At 43.2% G+C, this 20,854-nt stretch overlaps 1 protein-coding gene across 6 annotated transcripts in view; it reads right to left on the bottom strand.

Annotated features, from left to right (window-relative positions):
- NEK7 (NIMA related kinase 7) overlaps positions 1–20,854 on the bottom strand; it is a 340,627-nt gene that overhangs the window by 133,731 nt on the left and 186,042 nt on the right. For 5 of the 6 annotated variants that reach the window (XM_059943046.1, XM_059942998.1, XM_059943009.1 and 2 more), the window contains exon 1: positions 19,647–19,937. The exons of the other annotated variant lie outside the window; for it this stretch is intronic. The gene's annotated coding sequence lies outside the window, so the exon portion shown is untranslated. Of the gene's footprint in view, positions 1–19,646; positions 19,938–20,854 lie in introns of those variants that run through there. 6 annotated transcript variants of the gene reach the window in all.

The raw sequence follows: 20,854 nt of genomic DNA, 5'->3' as shown, positions 1-20,854 counted from the left end.
AACAAAATTTTCTCAAGCTCTGTAAAGCCACAGTTCACAGCTAGGGTTTCATGGGCTGGAATGCAATCCTCAAGACCACAGAAAAATTGTGTTTAGCTCAAAACCCAATCACATCCTGGAAAGTTCTGAGCCAGCCTCGGGTCCCCAAATCCCTTGCTTTTCCTAAATGAACACTTCTGCCATTATAGGAGTCTTCCTTATGCATCCTGCTTTACCAAGGATAATCCTTCTGGCCAGGATAATCCTTTTTAAAAAACAGTATTTATAATACCCCTTTACTGTTCAAGAACCTTTATAAAATTCCTGTCACTTAACTGTTAGACAAAATTTAAATTCACCTCAAGTATTCAAGGCTTGCTAGGCAAATGAATAAAGCAAACATAAAGAGGCCCATCCTGAAGAGTATCTATTTCTGTTTTGAAAAATCATGTATTTCACACTTAAAAAATATTTGACATAAAGAAAAAGATCATTTTTTACTATAATCCATTTTGATCTAAAAACTACATGAGGATACACTTCCAAATAATGTTTTCATTTAACAAACTGCAATAGAATGCATAAAACGCAAGGTCCTATATTAGATTGGGTGACCAAAAAAAAATGTAAAAATTAACTTATTTCCTTCTCTCAAAGAGCTTAAAATATAGCAGATAAGAATAAGGACGAACTTCTATGAAATTGCAACAAATTATGATATTGACCATATTCCATATCAAACAATATTCCCAATTTTCTAAGGTTTTTTTAATGTAAAAAAAGGAGGGGTTAGGTATCAAATGATATCAAATGCTTTTCTGCTCTAGTAAGCTTATCATACAAGTTTTCTTACTGAACCAAACAAGGTAATGAATCATTTAACTAGACCTTTTCTATTAAACCACCTTTATATGCTCAGATAAACCATCCTTGATTAATGAATGACTGACTCTTCAACTGTTCCATTAGTCTTAATTTTATTACAGAGTGTACACCAATATTCAGAAGTGTTTTCCAAACTCTGTTCTTTAAAACACCAGATTCCCTTAAGTTGTTATTGGTATTCCACAACCAAAACAGAGAGACAGAGAGAGATCCATCATCAAAGGTATCTGCAAAATACTGGGCTAAACAAATACTGGGCAAGACTTCTCGGGGACCCTAATATGCTAAAAAGAGCACTGTGACTCTCCAAAATGGTACCCTATACAGATTTTTCCAAAACTGTCTAGCCACAAAACTCTTCCACAGAACTTCCATTAATCTCTTGGAGAACTCTGGTAATCTGTTAAACACAGCTCGGTTGACATTTTACTTAAATGTCTGGTCCAATTTTTGGTATTAAGAATATACTAACTCAAGAGCATGAATCAGAAGATTCCCATTCATTTAATTTTATGAAATGAAAATATAAAAACTGGGCTTAGAAGTCTGTTGCGAAGACAGCTCATATAACTTCAATTCTTCATGGTTACTGGTCTGCTAATGATTACAGCGAGTCAGTTTTTTAAAACTCTCCTTTATGGTCTTCAGTGCTTTTCTCTTTTTCATTCAATTCTACTTTGGAATTCTTATTCTTAACCTTCTGTGTTTTCTATTGTGTTTTCCTTATAAATCTTGGCCTACCTTTTTATTTTTAACCTTTCTATGTTTCTTTGTTCTAAGCATCTTTTGAAAGCAGGACACAGTCGAGGATTATTTTTTAGGTTGAGTCCGTCTTTTAAAACAGAAATTTAATACATTTAACACATTTAACACGTTAAAGACATTTAATGTAAACTGTTTCACTGGTATTTGTCTTTTATAGTCTTGTTTTTTGTTTCCTTCCTGTTTGTTTTTTCATCTCTTGCCGTATGAACCATGTTTGCTTGCTTTAATCCTGTCCAGCTACTCAGAAAACAAACATATATCCCCTCCTATTTTAAATGCTACTGATGGTGACTTCCAAGTTTTTTTAAGTCCTCCATTAACCAGTTTTTGGCTGATTATCAAGGGAAAAGTGAAATCCATCTTATGATACACAATCCCGTCCAGGTTAGCCAAGGGCTGATCACGCCATTACTTTTCCCCTAATGCTCCGTATCTCCAAATCCTCAGATTATACGTTTTATAGCCATAGCCTATCTAAGTTATTCCTGGCATTTTGTACTATTTCCAATCTTGAATAACACCTGTTTAGTCCTGCTTTTACATCTAATTTGCTCCAGTACTCATTCCCAGTGCTTTCGTACAAAGATGGCCCCTTCCCAAACTCTTAGTTTTGACTTTTCTCCTATAGTACATCTTTAAGTATTTTTTCTAAAGGTCACACATGCAACACATTTTCTCTACCCCTTGAAAATCTGAAACCATCACTCCCTTTTAATCACACGTGAACAATAATTTGGCTATGTATACACTGTTTTAGCCACAACACCATGCTTTGTTCTCTGCAGTAACTGGTCCGTTACTTCCAGTATTTTGTGATACTAAAGAGAACACGTTAATCCCTTCCAATTTCTTGGATGAAGATCCAAGTTCCAGTGACTTACTTTTATCAATTATTGGTTAATGTATTTACTTCTACTTAATCTACTACCTGCCTGAAATAAATCAAGCTAGCAATCTGAATCACCACCATAAAGGGTGTGATTAGAAAATTATTTTATCTGCTTCTTTCATTTCCACACAAAATACATCTTTTGCTCTATGATCAATGAGCAATTCTGCTTATTTGCTTGCTCAGGTTTCCTTGAACGGCAAGTCCCTTGATTATTTAAATCAATAATTATGCATTTTCATCTGGCACACAGCCTGCTTCTTACATACTGATGATTTATGAACCAACAGCTCCAGAATCTCATTTCCAACCCTACCGGCTGGATCTCTCTGCCTGATTAGCCAAACCAGAAACGTCTAAAATCTTGACCACTTCAAATCCATTCTACTCTGTATTCCCTCCTCAGTGAATGGCACTGCCACTCAGTCATATAGTTCCTAGGCCATCCCAGACCCTCTGACTCCCTCACCTGCACGAGTCCCCAACTCCCATTAATTCTACCTTCCAAACCCTCTCTCTGCTTCTCCCGGACTCTCATGATCCTTGCAGCTATTACAACCAATTAATTGTTCTTCCTGACTTTGGTAATGTAATTCCTACTCTCCACACCCACCATAATGATCAATCTCAAACGAAAACCTCAATATGTCACACTCCTGCCTAAAACCCTTTAAGGAATGAAACTTTTCTTAGCCTTACTGGCTTGCATATAAATCCTATACTCTGGCCTTAATGAACCATTGACACTTCTTCCAAATGCCAGGCTCTTTCACGCCTGTGTGCCTCTGACACACTGTGCCATCCTAGCTGAAACACCCTTCCCAGCTAGCCTGGCCAACCTTGCTTCATACTCAGGTGAACCTTTATAAAATACCCCTTTAAGTAATTTGTCCCAGGGCATTTTAATGACTCCATTATCTGTGCATCTGAGGTCCAATACCAACACAAGCAATTACTATTTAAGGGCAGAATCTGTCTCTTCCTTTTTTTTTTTTTTTTACCTCCAGTACATATGAAAGTCCAATAAACACTTGTTAAATAATCAAATTTAGAAAACAAGAATTTATAAAGAACACAGGTCTAACAATCAGGACCTAACTAGTTCAAATTCACATGAGCATCTACTGACACTTCTGAATGATTAAGGACAAGTTATTGCTCTGCTCTGAAGGAAAGCTCACAATGAGCACACAGTCTGCGGTGACACAGCAAGGCCCCAAATCCTTCTCCCTGAGGGACAAATACGGGGAGTTTTCTACCGGAAACAAGTGCCTGGAAGAATGAAGTATTACTACTTCTCAAAAGGGTTAAAGTGGAATACAAATAAAAGATGGTATTATTTCTTCTGCTTATCGTTACAGAAGAATTTCCTATGAGGATAAAAAAAACAAGTGATCCTTACTCACCCCTTTCAAAGAAATTTGTCCAAAAACGCTTTTGACAGACTTTCCATTTGTTTTGGTTATCTGTGGGCACAGGATGCTGCTACAAACACAATAAATGTCCCTTATCATTCTGCCATGTCATTCAGTTACCCACACAGCAACAACGAAAGCCTGGCAAAAGCACATGATCACTAGGCCAACCATTCAGCTGTAACACCAGAAAAAAGCATGGTAGCCAAACTATAACCATCCACGGCAAAAGACTGACATACGTAAAGAGCTAAGATAAATAGCTTGGACCCATCTTCCAAACCTGATTATAAAAAGCGTTCCTTGTACTAAATAATTCATAGTAGTGAATTCTATCATAACAAAGCTGATAAGACCCCATGGAATACAAGCCAGTACTTGGGAACACTTTAATGAGTATGAATTATGTATAGTAAGGTCATTTGTTTTAACAGCCTTTTGTCTGTAACAAGCACTCACTAACCAAAAATCATCACAAAAAAATAAAAAACTTATTTAAATAAAGGAAAAATTTAATAGATGTTTCTGAATTAACACAGATTTTACATTTTGCCTTTATTTTAAAAAAGCTTATAAACTGCTGTTTCTTCATTTGTTTATTAGCACATGTGCTCTACCACAGACACTGCTCTATATTCTGATTATTCCTGAACTTGCAAAACCCTCATTTCTTTCCAGGCTAGTTTACAGTAAACTATGAAGTGGTTTTAAAAGATGTCCTATCACTTCCTTCCTTTGATGTTCCTAAACACCAGGCAAGGAAAGGAGCCCTACAGCCCAGTGGTAAAGGCAGGACTCCCACCCGGGTCTCCCCACATCCCTGCCAGGGAACTTCTCCACTGACCCACACCCAGGGCCCCACGACATTCTCACGACCTGAGTTAGTCATAACAACAGAGTCTATCTAAGGGACAATTAGGTTAGTAGGACACAATCAGCGTCTAGCAAAACAAACTGAATGTGTTACCCTACTTCTATGAAAACTCCTGCCTTGCCCCCTCCTGCCCACCCTCACCCCTCAAAAACAGAAAGAAGAAGAAGAATTAGACCTCTTGGCCGCCTGACCGCCTTTTTACTGTGCACAGACTTCTAATGCAATGAAAGTTAACAGAAAATTAAGAAAGAAGGGAGAAAAAGCAAAGCAGGAAAAGCCACTGACTCATAGTCACACAAAACTGTCCTAGCTTTTAATAAAAAGGTTTCTCAACAAACTTAAGTAAATCATGGCTATACTTCACGTTTTAAAATTTGCCTTCTGCGGAACTAACCTCGATCGCTGTTACAGTCTTCTTCACACCACAGACGCGAACAAGTCTTTGAACGGACTCTGTGGCGTTGCGCAAGGCAGCTGCCGGGCAGACTCTGTCAGCAAACTCTGCCCAGTCACGTCCCTCCTGCCTGCACCGCGGTGCAGGCCCCCTGCTCTTCTCAACACGCACGACAAATCATGCCAAACCTTTACATTCACTAGAAACAAATGTACTTTCTCCGGCACACTTATCATGTGAAACTACGATTTTATGAAGATACTATCCAAAGAATAAGGATGCCTATTGTAAATTAATAGTGGCAATAACAAACATGTTATGCTGAGGAAGCTACCTAGGACTGCACGGGAGACTTTAAACATAAAGGGCTCACGGGAAAAAACTGAACATCTAATGAGTAGTGATTACAGACTTACCCTCAAAATGGAATTATATAATTGACATCTACTTCAGTTTTGTTTTCAGAAACCTTCTGACTCTGCAAAAGTCCATTCCTCTGACTAAAGAACTGATAAAATCTTAGAAAAATGGCAAACAGTAAGAGGCTTTCAAAGCACAGATTTATTAAGGATGGAAACAGCCTTATTTGGGTCTTCACAAGAAACACCTTACATGTCATACTTACAGCTAAAGTCGGGCAGCGACACAGAAGTTAACTTTTAATTTCTCCCGGGATTCACTGAGTATTTACTTACCTTTTAGTGAAACTGCCCTTGTACGTGAGGAAGGCTGGACAGGCCCTGACACACCTTCCCCAGACATGCTCACCTGCTTCCACCTTCCACGCTGATGACCCCGGAGCTGCTCCCCAGCCGGACTGCTCTGCGGTGTTCAAGCCACACGCAACCACCAGCTACCTACCAGAGGCCATGCGGGCATCCCACGGGCATCCAAGCTCCACGTGAGGCGTTCCCCACCCCCGCCCCACCGAGAAGCCATGTTTGTTCTTAGCTCGGGTAGTTCTGACGAATGCACATTGAATGAGGACGGAGGAAGCGTTCTGTACTCTCGGCGTAAACAGCAGGACTCTGAACTCTACGCTGATCTGGTAAATATTTCTTCTCCTTTGTTCTTCAGCATTAGGCACTATGATAACTTTACCTAAAACTAAGGCAAAACCTGTATTTCCTTGTATCTTAGAGTATTTCCACTTTCCCTTCCCAAGCCAACAGGAGGGATCTGCGCCCTTCTGACAGTCACTGATTTGATGGTGCCCCGCGTGGGAGGACATCTTGGCGCCGCAGTGACAAGGGCAGACCAGCGGTAAGCGTATTCTGTATAGAGCTCTGAGAAGGCCTCCAAAACCATACGAGACAAAGTTTGTCCTCCTGACCCCCATGATCACACTCCTTCTGCTTATGAAGGAGGACAGAGACAGTCACAACTGCAAAAGAATTAGAAAACCTAACAGAGAGATGAATAAACTCTTCACGCTTAGTCAAAGACATCTAAACCCCTGCCTTCAATGAGGCAGCAAACACCAGGACACAAATAAAACATCCTAAGAATCTGCAAGAAAGTGAAGTCTCTAATGTCTTTATTTCATCCCACTTCAATAAAGAGCCACAGCTACTCAAAGGTGGGGGACAGGGGTAGGGAGAAAACAGTGCTGGAACTGGAGATAGAGGACAGTATCACCTACCCAGACCCTCTGCCGTGACTGTGGCCCATCCCGGACGCCCGTCCGCTTGCTTCCTTATCTTCTCCAAAACCCACTCAGCCACTTTTTGACCACAGCCAACGTGTCTCCCAGTTGCTGGGAATACAAAAAGCACCGAGGCAGTTGCGATCCATCAAGTTATTCGTCGGCGAGACATAAAGAAACCGGCTTTGCAGTGTCAGGAAACACGTACCCCGCCGGACGCTGTGGCAGGGACTGCCAGCACAAGAGCGGCAGCCCGGCAGCCAGGCCGGCCCCGCAGAGAGAGCACCCAGGTGCGTCCGAAGGAACTGTGCCAGCTGGCCGGGCAGAGGACGGGCACGTCCCGACTGACGCAGGGAGAGCGGGGCCACCACAAGCAGGGCAGGAACGCAGGAGCTAAGGACGCAGCAGAGGGAGCACCAACGCCCAAACCGCAGTTAGGACACTAAGGGATTGGAAATTATTCAAGACAATAGTTGAAGGATTTTAAACAAGGGAAAAACCTACCTAGAAACAGGTGGAAGGTGTTGGAGGTGTTTCTTTAAAAAATGAATCAATAGGTAGAGAGACAAACAAATAAATTTAACTTAATCCTAAAATTTTAAAAGGGGAGAAAAGTTAGAGGACGCTAAAGGGGGAATCTATTTTTTAAAAAAAAGAAAGAAAGAAATAGCACTTCTTCTTGGTAATCTTACTTTTTCTTGGTAACTTTATAGTATAGGATCACTTAAGTCGGGATTTTCAAATATAAACTAAATTTCTTCATACATCTCGTAAGCCAAACTCAACTTAATACATTTTTTTAACAAATATATCTGAGGCCCCCTTTATAATAACCTTGATTCTATTTTGATGCTAGTTCCTGACCTGCCATTAACTAAGAACCAAATAAAGAAGTATCAAAGCACTATAGCTTTTACCCCTATTAAAAACTAAACTTGAAACCATAAAGATACAAGTAACTCTTTATAATCACATCACAGGAGAGGAAAGCGTCAATCTTCTGAGCACAGTACTCAAGACCTTTGATAAGGTGGTACCTTCCCAGGTTAATTGCCTATGTGCTTCTTCTTGAGTTCATGAATATACAATGTATTTCTGGTCCATCTGGCTTGCCCTTTAAATGTTTTTTAAAATAATTATTGACATTTTGATTGTTCTTTTAAACTTCTAGCAATGAAAAATATGAAAAGATACTAAATAAAACGTATCTGTTTTGAAGTGGAACAACTTTTTACTATGTCAGCATTTGATGAACACAAATCAAATGATAATTTTCCATCAATTCAAATTAGTAATTATTCCTAAGAAGGGAATAACTTAGTTCAACATTTTCTCCATGAGGGGATTATTAGAACATCATAATGGAATTCATTTGGCAAATATATACAGTAAGCACCTTCTATGGGCAGAGAGAGGTTCCTTCCCCTTTACAGAAAAGCCAAACCACTTACCTTGAACTAGGAATGGGCTAGCCTCTAAGGAAGGGAAACATAAGGATACCTAGTGAACATCTTAGTAAGTCAGGTTCAAATCAATGTCATCTGACTCCTGGTCCTGTTTTAATGTACGTCCTAATTAGAGGAGCTCAGTTCTTACTTTGTTCCTTGTTGCCCAAGCCTCTAATTTATACCTAATCACCCAACTGGTCTCTGTCCTGACTCCACACACCCCCCCCCCATCCCCACCAACTTCATGTCTGGCATACTCCTGTTTTTTCCCAGTCCTGGTTCCCATCTCACCCCACTCTGAGATCTTTCAAAAATTCAGAGTTCAGACGCCAAGCCCAGGTCAGACCTTTACCCATTTCACAGAGTAAACCTCCCTCACACCACGCCCTGTGGGCCCCTGTGTCTGCCATTCACCCTACACTTCCCTGAAATCAACTGCTCAACTGTCCTGGACGTTCTCTCACTACGAGTATCTACCCAGACCTTCTGCCCCATACAGGCTCTGGGATGCAGCCGTCTGCCATTCCCTGAATGGCCAGTTCTGACAAGAATGGTCCCAGGCCCTGCAGGAAACACAAATATGTACAGGACATGATTCACACCTTCCAGAAGCATATATTCCAGGGAGGAAGCTAAGACAAGTACAACTACGGGGAGAGTCGATAAGCACTAAAGGCCTAAAGAAGCAGAAGAAAGATTTCTTTGTACTTTTTGTACAACATTTGAGCAGAGTCTTAAAGGATAAAGATGATATTTAATCACTGAGATTGAACAGCTGAAGTATAAAAAAAATGGACATTAAAAGCAGCTAGAAAAGCATAAAGATAAAGCAGACAGGCCAGAAAGGGTACAAAATTTATCGAAAAATGGTAAGTTGTCAGATGGGACCAACATCTGGGGGAGAACAAAGACGTGAATCTGGAAAGGCAGGTCAGGGTTGAGGCTGAAGACAGAGGTCCCGATACAGAGCTGTTAAAAATGGGTGAGCCGGGAGTGAGCATACAGATAATACTGCTCACGCCTGTCTCCCATCTTCTGCAATTAATCAAAACGGAGTTTTAAAAGCATAAAGACAGATCTTTGTTTAGATTATTTGTCTACTCACTGTGGGCTACTTCCCAATACCCCCAAATTTCGTTCTTCCACCTGTGCACTGGTGGGACCCAGGAGGAGAGTGGGGAGAACAGTAAAGGAACAAATGGGGAAAGGAGGGGCATAACGGGAAGAGACGCAGACTCATCCTTACAGCCGCTGCAGGTCTCCAGGGAGCAAATGGCCTGCCCCTCTGCTTGCACGCAGGTGTGCCTCCCAAATTCAGAGAAAGCTGGCCTTGATTCGAAACTAAGTTTAACATCAAACGCTGTGCAGCCGACTGGATCATCTTCCCAACGGTCTCAAAATGCATATGCAAATACCCCACAAACTTCACAGTGAAGAAAAATGGATGTTCGTTTGGGTCTTAACTCTGGAAACACTGCCATTCAGAGGCTGACAACCCAGCTCGTGCACAAAAAAGGCCTAGGAACTGCAGCGCGCCCTGCAGGGACCACACCCCGGGAGACAGGGTGCCCTGGCAACCTGAACACGTCGTCGCAGCCCAGGCTCCTTTTTATTCACTGCACCATTAATCACACTCCCGGTGATCTCTCTCCTAAGCCAGACACTCAACTCTTAAACTGAGTTCTGTGGATATTAATTTAACTCACCCTAAGACCCTGTGCTTGGCCTTTGAAAATATATAAAAATGAACCTGGACTCGATCCAGGACTTCAAAACCTTCTTTGTCAAGCTGTCTCTTCTTACATTATTTATGATCTACATATGTATATGTATATATATATATTTTTTTAAGGTGGGTGTAGAAATGGTGATAAACAAAAAGGGCCTGAATTTATTGATACACTCCAAATTAATTAAAGAAAAAGGTAAACAAAAAAATCACTGATAGAAAGTAGTTTTAAAATGGCCACGTAGGCTTGCTTAAGTAGAGAACATACTTACATGTTAAGGCCTGTTGTATCTGGGACAAGGAGGGCAGCTAGAAAGGACTCGAGAACCAGCCCCTTGTTATCAATGGAAAAAGGAACAGGTTAGTCATCACGCTGTCATCACGCTGTTCCCGAACACTTTCCAGCTCGGCCAAATAAGCAGGACAGGAGACCCTGGCAAAGTCAAGCCCAGGAGTGACAGAGAGAACTGCAGGTAGAGCTCGGGCCTTGGGGCCTGGAGGCAAAATCTCTGCTGCCAAGCTAAGGGCTTTGCCCTTAAGCAAAATGCAAACCATCTCGGGGGTAAGGAAGTGGTAAGCTTTCACACCCAGATGAGAAAAATACCCTAAAAATGCCAAAAATGGTGAGAACAGCACACAGCATAAGCAGTACACTCAAGAGGGACCGTTTGGTTGGGGCAGAACTAAAATTAACACTTAGATGTACTATTTTCTTTCGCTAGTTTGAAGTGGCATTTTCTCTCCTATTATTACTCAGTTCTTATTTACAGTTATATGTATTTATCTAATTTATTTTAATTGATTTATAACACTGATTTCAGTAATACCTGGCCACCAGTTGAGCTGAGACATTGGCTACATGTGCCAGAAGGGTCTGATTACTAAGCGTGAACTACTCCAAGGGCCGCACACCCTCAGCGAGAAATGATGGTAGCAGTAGGGATGGACTTCCATCATAAATAATTTTTTAAATGAAAAAATCTTTTTTAAAAAGGCCATGTGGCATTTCTTACTGTTGCCTGAGGAACACCTCCATTAAAATCACTTGCACTGCATCAGAGACCAGCAGCTTTCCAATCTGTGTATAACAACCATCTGGGGTACTTGCTTTTAAATGCCAGTGCTTGTACGTACCAAATCAGTGTCTCTGACACAGGCATTCTAAGGACCATAGTTTGAGAAACACAGTAATAAGACAAATGCTTTGAAAATACAGCCTACCACGGTGATGGCAAGAAGGTCACCATGTATTCCTGAACAGCTATACAAGTTTTCTAAAAATTATTTTCAATGTACAAATAGATATAACTATTTCAAGGAATCGTAAGATAAATCCTTTAGGATTGATTTGATTAATCTCTAATAACTGCTTTGTAAGATAGGATTTTCACTGAAACAGGGAACACATATAATAAACAAATGAGAACCAACTTAAGAGAGAGGCATGGCTACAGAGAAAAAGGAAACAGCCCATCATGATCTCTGAATCACGGCAAAAGAAGAAATTAACGGGAGAGACTGGTCAGTGGGGTTGCCAAACATTTCAGTCATACATACTGTGCAAGAAGCAACAAGGACACGTAAGTTATTGTCAATACAGCAAAATGACAAACAACAATGAAGCCTGGCCCTCATGAATCAAGGTATCTAATATAATGAAATGTGTATTTATGAAATACTGACCAAACAACCCTGTGATCACCCAAGAGCTTTCTGGCCTTTACTATCTATCTACCACCTCTAACTAAGGACTCTTTCCTAGCACTGGCCTCCATAACGGGAATTTCTTCTTCTTTGATCCTATTTCATAGTAAGGATATAGCAACATACCCTAACGTTCCTCGTTCTAGAGGCAACAGAAATACTTCCCCACTACACAGCTGGGCTCTCGAATATTTGCTGACTTGAATCAAGGCCCTGATATGGGCAATCAGAGGTGCAATGTCACTCTATCCTCAAGTCTTTTTTGAGCACGTACTGTGAATGCAACAAGACTGCTAATTCAAGCAAGTGAAAACAAAACACCACGCCTACTACCAAGAGCATGACAAAGGTAACACACAAGGCAATATGGACTATTAAGGAATCTAGTGGAATGTGGATTAGCAAATTCACATCCTTGAGTTTCAGTTTATTCTCACATTAAATGAAAAGGCCAGTTTAGACAATTTATAAGTTTCCTTCCAGTTCTGAAAGTATTTGATTTAGTGAATTATGGACTTAAGGTCTCCTAAGGGAAACTACAAAATAATGGTGAATGGAAAATGTGATTTTGGAACAGCTGTTCTGTAGTAGTATAAAATACAAACTGCAGATGACATAGGTACAGGATAACCTGGGTACCTTTATCTCTCAGGTACAATCTCTGTACAACCTTAAAATACTCTGTTCAGAACAGAAAGACCAGAAATCTAAAAATCTCTTGTGTGGTGAAGAATCTGGGGGGGGAAAAAAAAAAGTACAGATTTTGCTTGTTAAATTTTAAGTGTAAGTGAATAGAAGTAAAGATGAGGTCATGAGGTGACCCTAATCCAGTTAAGACTGGTGTGCTTTTAAGAAGAGGAGGAGACACAGGAAGAAGGCCACCTGACACAGGCAGAGACTGGAGTGGCGCACCTATCAGCCAAGGAGCGTCCAGGACGGCCGCCAACACAGAGGCTGAGAGAAAGGCATGGGGCATGTTCTCCCAGGAGCCTGCACGGAGAGCACAGCCCTGGGGCCAATTTGATTTCTGACTTCTGACCTTCAGAACTGTGAGCGTAAACTTCTGTTGTTTTAAGCCACCCAGTTTGTGGCAATTTGTTGGGGAAGCCCTGGGAAACCAATACAGGAGGTGTTAAGTACCAAACCCAGAGCATCCATCACCTGGACCGTAGCAGTCAAGGGCGCCCAGAATAGCAGCGCCATCGTGAGCAGTGGCTGTGTAGTCCCAGGCTGGTGGCTTTCTGATCACAAAAGAGGCAGCAACTCCCTTGGTGGCCCGGTATTGGGAAACTTTGCTAGAAGCTCAGACTCCCTCCCAGCCACCAAATACTGTTAAACATGGTGTAATAAATTCCTTCCTACTTAAAAGAGAGAGGGAGAGAACGATGAGAATGATTAGAAGAGCAGTGGGAGAAGCGCCTAATAAAATACAACTCTTCATCAACAGCTGATACTTTGAACACTCTAGGTCACAAAATGACAAAGTGAAGTTGAAAACAATATGCCACTCAACAACCAAAATATTTATCAAATGTAGAAACTTCATTAAAACTTTAGTTCAGGTGTATATTAAAAATGTTTTTAAAAATGCCATTTTTTCAAAAAAAAAAAAAATGCCATTTTTCACTGAATACCTCACCTGCTACTATGCTATTCTAAATGTGTCTAAATACCAAAGACTGTTTAAAAAAAAAAAAAAAAAACACACAAAAGAAGTGAATTTGTAGGTTACCATAAAAAATTGAGAATAAACATCAATTTATTCCTATAAAATCAATCCAACAATAAACATTCTTCTTGTATAATGTTTTTCAATTTACCTGTATTTGTTAAATAACAAACCATGCTTAGAAGTAAACTATTTGAAATAAGGACAAGCTATTTGGCTGAAATAAATTACCTATTGTCCAGTTCTGGGTATCTTTATGACAGTATGCAAACATATCCCATTATTTTACTATAGGGTTCAACAGTTAGATATAAAAGGCAATGGAAGACTGGCAACTCGTTACATTTTAGAGGTATAACAGTTTTTCATAAACATGTCTAACTGTTCCATTTTTCCAATCATAATATAATAGAGGATATGTGGCTTTGCTATGGTTACAACCACAAAAAAATTAGAGTAATTTGCCAGTTAAATATGAGAATATGAGAAAACTATCTTAACAATAAAAAAAACAGAACTGGAAGCACACTAGAAAGAATATTCTGATTTTTTCCATTTTTGAATCAGTATTTAAGTATCTTTCTGCAGCTCTCACTTTTTTTGTTGTGCAAAATATAACCCCCAAGGCTCTTGTGGCTTTTTCTACCTGAGGAACTAAGGATGACTGTTCTTTCCCCGCAAAGTTCAGTAAAAACATTAACTCGTGCTGGGAACAATTAAATTATAAATATGGAAATCGCAGGGCAAAAGGGAAGAATGACTAAGGCAGAGAAAGTAGAAATGGCAGCAGAGCTGGGTAGGAGCCTCTTCAGATAAAGCTGGGCAGCAGGGCCTGCATCAGAAGAAACTGAGAAGACATGTGTTTCCCACCACAAAATGTCCTAAGAATAGAGAAAGAGGTGAAATGAAACTAACACTCACTGAGCCTACTACCCTACTTCTACAAAGACGTTGTCATTTACTCCTCAAAGCAATGTGACCTAAGCTGAGAAAACTACGGTCTGAACAAATCAAGTAACTCAAGCAAGGTCAGAGGGTAGGAGAGGAGCCTGGGCCTTAGTCTTTTTCACATCATGGTAAACACAGAAAATAGTATTTGTGCAGCAAGGTCACACAAAGAGAAGAGGCTGGTAGCAGCCGGTGGCAACTAGCCCTGAAGCTCCAAAGCCCCAGGCCCCGCCCCGAGGTGTCAATATTTCGGCCCACCCAGAACCCACTCCTGGCTAGGGCTGGGAAGTCCTACTGTGTAAGCTCAACACTGTTGCCTCTTCCATCCCACTCAGCCGCTTCTCAGCAGCTGCAACCAGGTCAGCCACAGCCAACTCTACTGAGAGCAAAGAGGCAGGGACCCGGCAAGTACCCCCAGGCCACAAACGCCGTGACTATAGCCTCTCCTTACAAATGCAGGCCCTTTTTAGAATTTTTTTTTTTTTTTACTGGAAAAAAAAGTCTTTTATAAAAGACTTAGTCAATAAATAAATAAATAAAAAGCTAAATAAAATGATTAAATTAGAATGCCAAAAAAAAAAGACTTTGTCAATTTTTCTAACAGGAAAAAAAAAATCTGTGCACCCTCTTGCTCATGCCAGAAATTCTCTCTCACAGCGGCAAAAGCAGTCACTCCAGTCGACTTAGAACGAAAACTACTAGTTAAAGAAACACAGCAAAGCACATTCCTTCTAGGGCTATCAGTCAATCAAGCAAAGAAAAATGTCTGACATCAGAGTCCATCTTGGCTTAGCAACAAGAAGGAAGCCGGAGAGAGGGCAAATCCACTCAACATCACAGGATGGGTGTGGGATCCCCCCGAGGCAAAGAATGACAGAAATCCCTGAAAACGTGAATAAATCTGAAAGAGGCTGATATATTTATGAGGCCTCTGAGATTAAACACAAAATTTGGCAATGAATAACTGGGCGTTATTCTGAGAGAACTGGGGAAGATCAAGAGACCGTCACAAGGGATCAAAGGACCAGAAAAGGCGAACACAGTGCCGTGGAAAACCCCTGTCAGCCCAAACATCCATCCTAGAATCAGGTTTAGGCCCTTGGTACTACCTTCTAGGGCAGAGCTGGGCCTCCAGCCCGACTGAATGAAGAAAGTTTTACTGGAACACAGGCACACCCACCTGTTCAGGTATGTCCACGGCTACACTGGCAGTAGCTGTCACAGAGCCCATACAGCTCACAAAGCCAGAAACATTTACTCTCTCATCCTTCAGAGACAAAGTCTGCGAACCCCTGTTCTCTACAAAAGCAACCTGGTGTGAAAAAACTGCCTTTAACGACTTCCACTGATTATCAATAGAAGACCAATGGCAAGGTTTACAGAAAGGTCTATTTCCGTTAAGTAACAGAAAACATATACATTTCTAAAATTTGATAGACCAATTAAATAACTTCCATTCAGTTACACACTATTCCGATTAACACTTTGGATAGCTATTAGCGAACAGCTCATTGTATCGGCTCATTATATACATAGTATGACAGCTGTTATTTTAACAAAGGTTAAAAAAGAGAAGTTACCCTGCTCAAAAAAAATAAGGAATGCTTCAAGACCATCTATCTGTCCTTCTCATTCCCACTGCTCACTAAAAACCATGAAATATATTCTCTAAGTGTTTTCCTTATTCTGTAAAGATATATAATACACAGGGATAATCAAACTATTAATCACCAAAAGAGGAATCAGCAGTTTAGAGGTTTTATAACTCTAAGAATGAATGGTTCTACATTAGTTCTATGTATAAGTTCAAAATTTCTCAACTGCCGTTCTATCCTGCAAATAAATATATTTGATTACAATTATATAAATTCCCTATAAAATTGAAGGGAGGAAGAAATGAATTGAAACATTCGAAAGTATGAAGAAATGTTTCTTAAAACATCTTGCTATACATTTATAGAAATGCTGATAAAGTAATTGCTGGTAAGGCAATTCAGAGCAAACATTAATCATACATGTCATTTCCAAAACACCCTTAGTATTATGCTAAGTTTGCTGCCATGTTTTATGAATGATGTAGTAAAACACCTACCCACATAACTCTTGAGCAAATATTTGAAGGGACAAATATATTAATTTGAATGAAAACAGGAATGTGGACAGAGTATTGCTTTATGCAGCTGCCCTGCACATTTTTAAAACACCAAAGCCTGTTTTAAAAAAAATCAAACAAAACCTGAAAGGAATTTTGGGGACCTATTACCTAATTAAGCAACTTCTTTTCCAAAACTGCATTAAGTAATCATTATTCTCTCCTCTCCAGATGCCTTGAACGGTGGCTACATTAGTAATACTGGAAAGATACTAAAATATCAGACAGTTCCAAAGAAAACAGCTTTTGGCTCTAGAAACACCATAAAACTCTCTAATGATTTCTCTGACTACATACTTAAGTAAAAAAAAAAAAAAAAAAAAAAAAGAAATCTATATTTCAGTAAATGCACAAGAGTCGGGAAGAAAACACTTAAATGTCTGCAATAAACCAGAGCCTCACACTGCCAACTGCAACCACCAGAAAGATGAAGGGAGTGGAGTATGAGATCAGATACTCCTGCCCACAGACTACACCCGCGTTCTGGTCATGTGAAAACTACAAAACTGAGTTTTATTATCCGGGTAGGTTAACACCCGAGGCCTCAAACCTCCCTCCCCACCAGCACGCGGCCGTCATACCAGGCGTGCTTTCCTCATTCTTGGAGTAAGTGCTGCTTTAGGGGCTGGAATAGCGCTCTTGAAACTGTCCAGCCGGGAGAACGTGTGAGCGGGAAAGGGCGTGGAGGGCGCTGCAGGTGTGGCCCGAGTCCACGACCCCGAGCAGCACAGCAGTGCAAACTAGGAAATGAGTCTGCACTCCAGGGACGGTCGTTACTTTTTTAACTGAAAAAATCTTTTTTCAACTGTCGGAAGAGTCCCAAGTAATTGTAAAAACGCTTAAGGATTGGGATTCTGACATTTCTTGGTTTTCATTTTCAGATAATTTCAAAGAACAAGGAGGGGGCTTGTGAGAGAAACGCGTAAAATGAGGAAGGGGCTTGTGAGAGCCCCTCCCCCTCTCCATTAGTCACACCAACCGGTGAGTCCAAAGCGCGGCTGAACCTTGAAAGGAGACGAGCACCACGGGGTCCTAGGAACCTGCCGCTGCGCCCTCCTCATTTCACGCCTGTTTCTCTCACAACCTCCCCTTATCTTGCCCGTTTACCCCACACGTCCACCCCCATCTCACAAGCCCCCTCCTCGTTTTACGCGTTTCTCTCACAAACCCCCTCCTCGTTTTACGCGTTTCTCTCACAAGCCCCCTCCTCATTTGGCGCGTTTCCCTCACAAGCGCCCTCTCCTCATTTTGCGTGTTTACCTCTCAACCTCCCCTGATCCTGCCCGTTTACCCCACACGCCGCCCCCCTCCCTTGAGCCCCCGGGGTCGGGGGAAGTGCCCGCCCTCCAGCGGGAGCAGGGCCGTCCTCACCGCGCATTGGCTGCGGGGGCCGTCAGTCTGAAGGGGGCGGGGCCTCCCGCACGAGAGCCGAATCTCAGGACCGCTCGTCTTGCAAGGTCCCGGGCTGCCCCAGACCCCGGGAAAGCAACCAGCTTCCACTAGGGGTGCCTTAGCCTTTTAGTTTCGCCGCCCTCCTCCCGCCGTCCCCATAGTTTCTACCCCTTTGACGCCTCCGAGACGCGAAGTTTTTCAAAGCTCCAACATCTCTCCCCCACCCCAGCAAGCTCCCACCTAGTCCAGGGCCAAGCGGAGGATGCTGCGGTTTTAGGAGTGAACCAACCTGTGGACTGGATCTCCTCGACGGTAGCGAGGGATCCCTTCCTCTGGAAATGAAATTGCTTACGCTTTATGTTAACCGTTTTGGGGGCACTGGCCTTCATCAAGCGTTACAGCCAAGAATACTCGGCATCAATTCAGCAAGAGTTGCCACAAAGCATTAACAGAGTTAACTGTATCTCTTGTCTAACTATTCACCCTTTCAGTGTTTGTCTGATAGTACCAAACGTACCATAAACTTTTTGAGTGAAAGTACTATGCCATTCTCCGACCACACCCGGAGCAGCTCAAGCTCCTGCACAGACTTGATGGGTCTCACACACACATTCTGTACTTTATTCTGTAATGCAACCTGGCGAGACACACTGCTGTAGCCTGCTGGGAGTGTGCATACTCCTTCAAACTGCAAATTCCTCGGAGAAGGAATTAGAAACAACGGTTCTAATTATAACGGGTACACAATACTCTACAAACCATGGGCATCTGATCGTTTCAACTGCATCCTTACGATCAGTAGCCTCAAAGGAGGGGAAAAATCATTTCACTTCTGCAATATGTTTCTGACTTTCAATTCCATCACCAACAATGCTCAAGGATGGAAACATATCTTACTGTAAAATAAGTATATTTTTAGTATCTATCCCTAACAAGGACTGCAGCTGTGCAAGAACAAGATTCACCTGTGTGAAACATCATCTCCCAAGGCCTACAGTATATAGGAAAGAGGTAACAGGGATTCTTAAATCTCACTGTAGGATCCTTCCTCTAGGTTGTGTTCGCTTCCTGACCCTGTCCTGGGGCAACGTGGTCTTCTTTTCTCCTTTCTCCTCTGCGCTCCCCCTCGCCTCTATGGCTTTGGCCTCAGTGTTCAATGTCTTTATTTCTTTTCCATTGCCACTATCACCACCAATGTTCGCTACTGCCTTGCAATCCCTCTCTCTGACGTTTCCTAGTCCTGACAGAGTCCCAGTAAAGCTCCCTCTCCAACAGGTCGGTCACCCTCCCCGCACTGCTCAAGGCCGGTCTGCAAGCCTCCCACCACCCACCTCTCCTCAGAAGTTCGCTCTGCCCAGTCCGCCTGAGGCTGACGGCTGACAGCTGGACCCAACCAATCCGCGTGGAATAAATAACCGCCGCCGCCAATGAGCGTGCGGCGGGAGGCGGAACTTCGCCAAGTTCCTCGGGTCCCCAAACCGAGACCTGTTGCGCCGCAGCCGTGGCCGCGGAGTTTCTTAGTTACGGCGGCGGCCTCGGACGCCCGAGCCGCACGGGGCACGAGGCTCTCGCCACCGCCCACGACCGGACCAAAGCCCCCGCCCGCTCGGCCGCGCGCCCCGCACAGCCTCCTCTCCCCCTGGCGGGGTCCCGAGGCCGCCGCGCGCGAGCCTGACCTCCCCTCCCGCCTGGCTCCCGCCGGCGGCCTCAGCCGGCGGGGCCCCGACCCGCGCGCCAGAGACACCGGCGGCGACTCACCAAGAAGCGGGGAGCTCTCCGTTCTCCGGCCGGCGAGGGACCCGGGGCGGGCGGGCGGCTCGGCCAGGCGGCGCCGCGCACAGGCCCGCTGGGCCGGGGGCTGTGGCTGCTAGGCCCGGAGCGCTGGCCACCTCCCGCCGCGCCGCCCCCGCGGACGCTGCAGGCACGGGGACCCACCCTGTGCACAGCGAGGCGCGTCCGGAGCGCGAGCTTAGCGGTGGCCCATCCTCCCAAGACTCCCGCTCCTCCTCCCGCGGCCGCTGCTGTCAGGAGTATAAACATCCCGGCATCCCCGAGGAGGAGGCGGAGCGTGCGTCGGCACCGCCCCCACGCCGAGCCCCGCCCCCGAGCCCTGCTCTGGCAGTACGATGCACCCGCTGGCCGCACGGTGCATCTGCTGTCCGCTGGCCTCCGCGGAGGGACCCACTCCACTTCCGCGCTGGAGCCCGGGCGGGTCTGGGGGAGCCCTCCTGTGGTCAGACCGAACCCTATTCCCTTCTTTCCGGCCAACTTCCCTCCAAGCCGGGGGTCGGCTGCTTTTTGAGAACTTTATGTTTAGATGCCCTATTTGCAAGCGGTCAGCTGAATTGGTGACAACGCTTTCTTCTTCTGGATCATAGCGTTTTGATCCCATCGTCTTTTCCTAGGTGATGTAACTGCCTCTGCGCTTGAGAAACTTACATTAAAGTAAGAGACCCAGCTTAGAGGACAGTGGCTTTTAGGACACTCCTGAAAGCGGAACTACCTGGTTTGGTCCTAAGAGTCTTTGGGGGGTGGAGGGACATTTGTTATATCCCAGAACCCTAGTACATGGAACTGCAGAAGGAATGCTTTGAACTCAGCCGCTTCGCTACTTCAATAACCGGACACGCGTTACCGGAGGACACGGCTAGAAGGCAGTATAGAGTCAACCACACCTTGATTGTAATCTCAGCTCAGGGGTTATTAACTCGAGTATTATGTTATTTCATCTGTCCCAAGTCTCAGTCTCTTTATCTGTAAAAGGAGAATAGTAATAACACCTATCTCTAGAACTAGGCTAGAATTAAATGAGATACAGCAAAATGCTGAAGCACAAGAGCCTGGCATAGAAGTGCTCATTGAGGAGTTGCTATTACTCCTAGGTCCGTTCACTAGTTTGGCTTCCCAACCAAAGGGAGTCGAGCTAAGAATGAGTAGATTATAGCTCAAATGCTTAAAATGTTAAA

This window comes from Balaenoptera ricei, chromosome 1 (assembly GCF_028023285.1).
Source record: "Balaenoptera ricei isolate mBalRic1 chromosome 1, mBalRic1.hap2, whole genome shotgun sequence".
In the NCBI taxonomy this organism is placed as follows: domain Eukaryota; kingdom Metazoa; phylum Chordata; class Mammalia; order Artiodactyla; family Balaenopteridae; genus Balaenoptera; species Balaenoptera ricei.
This window is presented reverse-complemented; position numbering and strand designations above follow the sequence as displayed.